Genomic DNA, 9168 nt, shown 5'->3' on the forward strand with positions numbered 1-9168 from the left:
AAGACGGCTCAGCGCGTCGGCATTGGCATTGGCCATGCCAGGTTTGAATACAACATGATAATCGAAGGCTGCAAGGGTTAATGCCAAACGCCGAACTCAAGGAGATGCCATTGTTGGAATAGCCCGCTTTTCATTGAATAACCCTAGCAAGGGCTTGTGGTCGGTATTTATTTGACAGGCACGGCCATACAGATAGATGTGGAATTTCTTAACTCCAAAATTTACTGCGAGGGCGATGTTGTGGCTCAAATGCAGATGCTAAATCCGGCAAAAACTTGCCGTAGTAGTTCAGTCGTCCGATGAAGGACTTCAGTTCTTTTACATTCTTTGGTGCAGGTTCCTCGGTGATCGCCCTGACCTTCTCATCTGTCGGCTGTATCCCGTTCACGGTTAACTTGTGGCCGAGGTATTTGACTTCAGCAGTGAGAAAAAAGCATTTATGTCGTAATCGCAATGCCGCATCTCGCAACTTCTTCAAGACACTCTTAAGGTTGTAAAGATGGTCGCTAACGGAATTTCCCGTTACTAACAAATCATCAAGGAAGATCACGACTCCTGGGATCCCCACCAGCAAATTTTCCATTGTGCGTTGGAACACAGATGGCGACGTTGACGTGCCAAATGGTAAGCGTGTGTATCTGAACAATCCCCTATGTGTGTTTATTGTGACCAATTCACGTGAAGTTTTCGACAAAACCAACTGCTGGTCGACGTGGCTCAAGTCTAGCTTTGTGAAGAGTTTCCCCCACAGAAAGTTTTGAGAACAACTCATCAATGCGTGGAATGGGGTAAGTGTCTGAGCGGGCTGCCGGATTGACTGTAACCTTGTAGTCTCCGCATATCCGAACCAAGCAATCTCCTTTCATAACCAGGACAATCGGAGCTTCCCAACGAGAAAATTGTGCAGGTTCTATGATCCCAGCCTTTAGCAACCGATCCAACTCCTGATCTACCTTCTCTCTCAGCGAAAATGGGACTCGGCGTGCTTTCACAAACTTAGGAATTGCATTTGGGTCAATATCTTGCTCAACCTCCGTTCCTTTCAGTTTTCCCAGCTCCAATGCGAACAGGTCTCCATAGTCCTTAAGGAGTTTCCTCAATTGATCACCGGCATTGAGGTTGTTCACCTCCTGCCAATTCAACTGGATTGCTCGTAGCCAATCCCGTCCCAGCAGACTGGGCCCTGAACCTTTCACCACCATTCAAGTCAACTCTGCCTTCTGTGTGCCATAGCTGACAGCGATTTTGCATTCTCCCACAATATCCACAGGTTCACCAGTATGTGTGCATAGTATGGTCTGACTGGGGCAGATTGTGGGTCTGTTTGGGTTGTCTGTCCTCCACTTCTCCTGGAAGATAGCCTCACTAATCAGTGATACCGAAGACCCGGTATCGATTTGCATCTGTACTTCTCTGCCTTGTACCTCCAACCTCACAACCAGTGGTTTGGATTTCGCTTGGTTGCTCGAGTTATGAAAAAGACTGGACGTATCCTCTTCATGTTCCTCCTCTAACCGATATGTCTTGTATTGAGACCTTTTGCTCATTCCATGTGGAGAGCTGTTCTTGCTCCAAGGAATGCTTTGGGTTTTGGGTTTTGATCGACAGACTCTTGCAAAATGACCATTTTTGCCACGTATATAGCAGTCGACATTTCGAGCTGAACACTCGCTAGTTTGATTAGGAGCTGTCCGTCCAGAGTAATCACATTTTACTGCGGACCCCTATTCAAAATATAAAGCACGGGGGGGGGGGGGGTCTGACGGCTCCTCAAACTCGTCATCTTGTTTCCTGCTCCCTGATCCCGCACAACTCCGGAATGTTCACGGATATCCAATGCGTTCTTTTCCGCCAATTCCATTGACGAAGCTATATTCAGGGGCTTGTCAAAATCCAATGTTGTTTCCGTCAGCAATCTGTGCTGGATGCGATCGTTCGTTACTCCACAACTCCACGGACTAACCGATCCCGTAGCATTTCCTCAAGATTACCTCCATATTCACACCATTCAGCCAATTTACGCAAGGCTGCCATATAATCCAAAATTGACTCACCCCCTTCTTGACTGCGGATGTTCAGTTTGTAGTGCTGCACAATCACCGACGGCCTTAGATTCTGATGTTGTTCAACGACTTTCACCAGCTCCGAAAACGGTACATCTCCCAGTTTCCTCGGTGCGAACAAACTCGACATGAGCTTGTATGTCGGTGCCCCGCAAATACTCAGCACAATGAACCGTTGTTTCTCCACACAAAAAGTTATGCACTGATTTGGCCGAAACTTGGTGGACAGATCGGGTGTGTGACAAGAACGAATGGATTCGATTTTGCTGAAGGTCCGAATTCGGGTGCAAAAATTTCTGTCAGTGATTCTTCGCCATTGAGGAATAGGACCAAAAATGATATATTGTTGTGGGGCCGGGTGTCGGCGGCGAGCACGACCGCAAGGTGGAGCAGTAGAGTCGGCTCCACCGATCACCCGGAATCTAGATCGTGCTTCTCGGAGAACTCCGAAAGGCACGGGTCCCTTACAGGACCGTGAATTGCCAATAATTCGGCCACGTGGAATAGGGTTAATTGCTAACTTCAATATACCTAACTATCCACGTGGCGAAGCTAGCGGGGAATTCACACCCTCGACGGAGCTCGAGCGGAACGAGCCGTTAGCGTGCTCGATCCGTGCGTAACCCGAGCGGATAGTTACTGATGTCCGTCGGACCAAAGGCACAATTTACCGTTTCCCAATTTCTCAACACGTACCGTGCTAAGCCAATTAAAGAAACAGAAACGAGCTGGTACATTCAACAATAGGGGTATTTATTTACAATAATCGGGGAGTGGAAGGGAACACACAAAGAGCAGAGTTATCACGACTAAGCAAGGCAAATAATGTACAACAAAAAGCACTTAACAATTCTACTTAGGCAAGACAGGCCCGCACACAGACACGCACACCCAAAAGAAATGGACCTCAATGGTCTTTATTCGGCCCTTCGGCTCGAGAGGGAAGGCGAGCTGTGGGTCAAGGTCTGGTTGGTACCTCTCCGCCTCATGCGGTCTTCACCGACCCACGCTTGTGGAGCTTGGATTCCGTGGAAGGAAACGGGATCCTCAGCTCACTCACTCCCACACAACGCGCCTCCGTGGGACTCGAACCCACGCCTCCAGAATCCAAGGAGCGACTTGGCCAGCCATGAACGCCGATCGGCGACCCGAGCACCATGAACACGAACACCAACCAGGACGAATGCCAACTCCGACCAGCGCGATCATCGACCAGGAGCCACAAACTCAACCAGCAGGAACCAACCAACTCCTCTCTCTTACGAGAAGCTCGCGACCTTTCTTATCCCTCCCCCTCGTGGGGGTGGAGCATCTGCTGTGAGATAACTCACCTCCTGATTGGACAGTTGTATCACGCGATTTGTTGGCTGTCCCTCATTGGACAGGCCCACGGTAAGCGGGGTAACTCCTACCCTTCTGGGCGGAATCCTGATCGGAGGCGTTTGTACCTCCGCCCACCTCTTCACCTCCAGCCATGTGCGTAATGGCGATGGTGTTGAGTGGGAGACGGGGCGGGTGAGACGCCCGCTCCTTGCTGATTGGCTAAAGAGAGACGCCATGCCAATGTTAGACTCCTCCCACACGCGCGCTCGCTGGCGACCACGTGAAGAATGCCGTGAGCAGAGTGTTGTTGTTGTGCAAGTGATGTAAAAATGTAAAAGAAAACCCTAACTATCAAAATAACTCCGCAGCGCATGAACATTTAATTCCCATTAGACTAGGGACGGAACCCGAACTAGAAACACTTACTTACCGATATAACTGATCTATAGGACCTGGCTGTTGTGTGCACATGGCTGCCAGATTCGTAACAATATAGCATATTTCAAATCGTTAAGGACGGTTTATGACAAAACTTGGTAGATGAGTTGGGTAGGAGACAAGAACAGGCCGATTATATTTTGATCAGGTCTGATCCAGATCCGATCTATCAGGGAGATAAAAAGTGTAAACTGTTCAGCCTGACGGAGGTATGCACTCTACCGAATGCCATTCTAGTTATTCCTGTTGTGGAGAACTTTGGAGGGTGGGTAACAGTTTTGTACCCATTTCATGGAGAACGTTGCAGGGTGGTTTACAGGAAACCATAGTGGTTTCATGGAGCACCTTGAAGTTTGCTCAGCAGATTAGTGCAGCCATTTCATTGTTCGTGTTACCTTGTCAATTCCAAATGGAGAAGGAAATGCATTCGAAGAATTATGTTGGTCTTTCATTTTTCAAGCAAATAGTCAACGCATAAAGCTTTAAAGATGTGAAGGTCATGTGCAAACTCAAAGTACCATTTTGTGTTTGCTTGTTTCAGATTCAAATGCTTAGATTTTGTTCCAATCATTTTATAGTCGATATCCACCCAATATAAAACATCCAGAACTAGAAGGGCACTCGGTAGAGCATATGCCTCCGCCGCGCAATGCCTGATCCATCCGGCCCAATAATGTTTTTGAAATATCATGCTGTATATCGTAGTTAGTCTCATCTCGCAATGGTGAACAATCACTATAAAAATTAAAAAATTATTGTATCCAAATCTGGATTCTGATCTTCACCAAAATGGAATCAATTGGTCCTCGTCTCATACTCAACCCGTCCATGTTTCGTCCGAATCCGTCCACAACTTTTTGAGATATCCTTCACACAAACAGACAGACATAACTCTGTGAAAAATCGACAAAATGCCCTCAAACTCGAACTTGTTCTGTAACTTATCATAATAAAGCCAAATACCAAGTTTCAGTTGAATATGTTAAAGGGTTTGGGAAGAAAAAACAAAATCTGTAAAACCACAGGTGGGCTGGACAAACTGAGAGCAAACATCTAGTCCCCTCCTGTGAAACCAGTCGGGGACTAATAAATCAAAGGTGAGCAAATGATGTGAAGAAATAACAATTATTATTATTATTAACTTTTGCTGCCAAGGGCTTTGTTTGAAAGCTATTTCAGACAAAGCTCTCGCATCAGAGCACTCATTCCTCTGCTTCAGTTTTTCAAGATGATAGAGAACATGCCATTACCAGTATAAAAGCCCGTCCAGAATGCGTTGGAATTATTTTATTCAAAATATTCAGACTGGAAAATATAACGTTTCGTAGCAAGAAGCGTTATTTTCAAACACTACATGTACAAATGTCATCCGATTTTCTTTATCTTCTGGGACTTTTCGTTTTCAAGGTACAGCCTCGTGAACATGCCAAGTGTACTTATGTCTTCTGATGTCTTCGTAAGTACACCTGATGCTCGGCTGAGTGTCAGGTGTACTTATGTCTTCTTTATTGATTCCATGTACACCAAGGCACTCGTTTTAGACATCCATCCTACGTCCGTAAATGAATGCAAGTCACCGTCGACATTTCCAATGGAAGAGATGAAATCACTCTGATGAAAAATGTTTTTCGAGTCGTTTTTATTCCTGAAAATTAGACCGTAGTGAACACAGTCATGTTAAAAGATTGGCCTTTAAAACCCCACCGAAATCGTCCTGATGAAAATGAACAGCCAAAAGCCGAAACACACAAATACAAGCCGGTAGGCGACATGGGTGGTCGCTACATAATTGCGTACTAGTCATACAGTTTTTGACGGATCGGGCTGAAATTTTTTGACAAAGAGGTTGATTACAGTGCGCATAAAAGCGCGGAAGCCGATTTTTTATTTTGGAAAAAAAAATTTTTTCAGAATTTTTCAAAAATTTCAAAGTCCAGTTGCTAGGCAACGGTGGCGTCCATAGCAACGGTGCTCAAAAGCATAGAACGAGATCCTGGTATGAACCTACCAGTCAAGTTTCATCAAAATTGGTTTACTCCTCTGGCCTCCAGAGCTGTCCATTACATGAATACAGACGGAAAACCTGAGAATAAGGGTAGTCTAGCGACCACTCAACATACAGGCAGACAGAAAACCTGAGAATAAGGGTACTCTAGGGACCACCCAACATACAGGCAGACAGAAAACCTGAGAATAAGGGTAGTCTAGCGACCACTCAACATACAGGCAGACAGAAAACCTGAGAATAAGGGTAGTCTAGCGACCACTCAACATACAGGCAGACAGAAAACCTGAGAATAAGGGTAGTCTAGCGACCACTCAACATACAGGCAGACAGAAAACCTGAGAATAAGGGTAGTCTAGCAACCACTCAACATACAGGCAGACAGAAAACCTGAGAATAAGGGTAGTCTAGCGACGACCCAACATACAGACAGACAGAAAACCTGAGAATAAGGGTAGTCTAGCGACCACTCAACATACAGGCAGACAGAAAACCTGAGAATAAGGGTAGTCTAGCGACCACTCAACATACAGGCAGACAGAAAACCTGAGAATAAGGGTAGTCTAGCGACCACTCAACATACAGGCAGACAGAAAACCTGAGAATAAGGGTAGTCTAGCGACCACTCAACATACAGGCAGACAGAAAACCTGAGAATAAGGGTAGTCTAGCGACCACTCAACATACAGGCAGACAGAAAACCTGAGAATAAGGGTAGTCTAGCGACGACCCAACATACAGACAGACAGAAAACCTGAGAATAAGGGTAGTCTAGCGACCACCCAACATACAGGCAGACAGAAAACCTGAGAATAAGGGTAGTCTAGCGACCACTTAACGTACAGACAGACAGAAAACCTGAGAATAAGGGTAGTCTAGCGACGACCCAACATACAGACAGACAGAAAACCTGAGAATAAGGGTAGTCTAGCGACCACTCAACATACAGGCAGACAGAAAACCTGAGAATAAGGGTAGTCTAGCGACGACCCAACATACAGACAGACAGAAAACCTGAGAATAAGGGTAGTCTAGCGACCACTCAACATACAGGCAGACAGAAAACCTGAGAATAAGGGTAGTCTAGCGACCACTCAACATACAGGCAGACAGAAAACCTGAGAATAAGGGTAGTCTAGCGACCACTCAACATACAGGCAGACAGAAAACCTGAGAATAAGGGTAGTCTAGCAACCACTCAACATGCAGGCAGACAGAAAACCTGAGAATAAGGGTAGTCTAGCGACCACTCAACATACAGGCAGACAGAAAACCTGAGAATAAGGGTAGTCTAGCGAAGACCCAACATACAGACAGACAGAAAACCTGAGAATAAGGGTAGTCTAGCGACCACTCAACATACAGGCAGACAGAAAACCTGAGAATAAGGGTAGTCTAGCGACCACTCAACATACAGGCAGACAGAAAACCTGAGAATAAGGGTACTCTAGCGACCACCCAACATACAGGCAGACAGAAAACCTGAGAATAAGGGTAGTCTAGCGACCACTCAACATACAGGCAGACAGAAAACCTGAGAATAAGGGTAGTCTAGCAACCACTCAACATGCAGGCAGACAGAAAACCTGAGAATAAGGGTAGTCTAGCGACCACTCAACATACAGGCAGACAGAAAACCTGAGAATAAGGGTAGTCTAGCGACCACCCAACATACAGGCAGACAGAAAACCTGAGAATAAGGGTAGTCTAGCGACCACTCAACATACAGGCAGACAGAAAACCTGAGAATAAGGGTAGTCTAGCGACCACTCAACATACAGGCAGACAGAAAACCTGAGAATAAGGGTACTCTAGCGACCACCCAACATACAGGCAGACAGAAAACCTGAGAATAAGGGTAGTCTAGCGACCACTCAACATACAGGCAGACAGAAAACCTGAGAATAAGGGTACTCTAGCGACCACCCAACATACAGGCAGACAGAAAACCTGAGAATAAGGGTAGTCTAGCGACCACTCAACATACAGGCAGACAGAAAACCTGAGAATAAGGGTAGTCTAGCGACCACTCAACATACAGGCAGACAGAAAACCTGAGAATAAGGGTAGTCTAGCGACGACCCAACATACAGACAGACAGAAAACCTGAGAATAAGGGTAGTCTAGCGACCACTCAACATACAGGCAGACAGAAAACCTGAGAATAAGGGTAGTCTAGCGACCACTCAACATACAGGCAGACAGAAAACCTGAGAATAAGGGTAGTCTAGCGACCACTCAACATACAGGCAGACAGAAAACCTGAGAATAAGGGTAGTCTAGCGACCACTCAACATACAGGCAGACAGAAAACCTGAGAATAAGGGTAGTCTAGCAACCACTCAACATGCAGGCAGACAGAAAACCTGAGAATAAGGGTAGTCTAGCGACCACTCAACATACAGGCAGACAGAAAACCTGAGAATAAGGGTAGTCTAGCGAAGACCTAACATACAGACAGACAGAAAACCTGAGAATAAGGGTAGTCTAGCGACCACTCAACATACAGGCAGACAGAAAACCTGAGAATAAGGGTAGTCTAGCAACCACTCAACATGCAGGCAGACAGAAAACCTGAGAATAAGGGTAGTCTAGCGACCACTCAACATACAGGCAGACAGAAAACCTGAGAATAAGGGTACTCTAGCGACCACCCAACATACAGGCAGACAGAAAACCTGAGAATAAGGGTAGTCTAGCGACCACTCAACATACAGGCAGACAGAAAACCTGAGAATAAGGGTAGTCTAGCGACCACTCAACATACAGGCAGACAGAAAACCTGAGAATAAGGGTAGTCTAGCGAAGACCCAACATACAGACAGACAGAAAACCTGAGAATAAGGGTAGTCTAGCGACCACTCAACATACAGGCAGACAGAAAACCTGAGAATAAGGGTACTCTAGCAACCACCCAACATACAGGCAGACAGAAAACCTGAGAATAAGGGTAGTCTAGCGACCACTCAACATACAGGCAGACAGAAAACCTGAGAATAAGGGTAGTCTAGCGACCACTCAACATATAGACAGACAGAAAACCTGAGAATAAGGGTACTCTAGCGACCACCCAACATACAGGCAGACAGAAAACCTGAGAATAAGGGTAGTCTAGCGACCACCCAACATACAGGCAGACAGAAAACCTGAGAATAAGGGTAGTCTAGCGACCACTCAACATATAGACAGACAGAAAACCTGAGAATAAGGGTACTCTAGCGACCACCCAACATACAGGCAGACAGAAAACCTGAGAATAAGGGTAGTCTAGCGACCACCCAACATACAGACAGACAGAAAACCTGAGAATAAGGGTAGTCTAGCGACCACCCAACATAC

The sequence above is a fragment of the Eptatretus burgeri genome, chromosome 4, assembly GCF_056783735.1.
Source record: "Eptatretus burgeri isolate ZD-2024b chromosome 4, Ebu_testis_v1, whole genome shotgun sequence".
NCBI classification, from domain to species: Eukaryota; Metazoa; Chordata; class Myxini; order Myxiniformes; family Myxinidae; genus Eptatretus; species Eptatretus burgeri.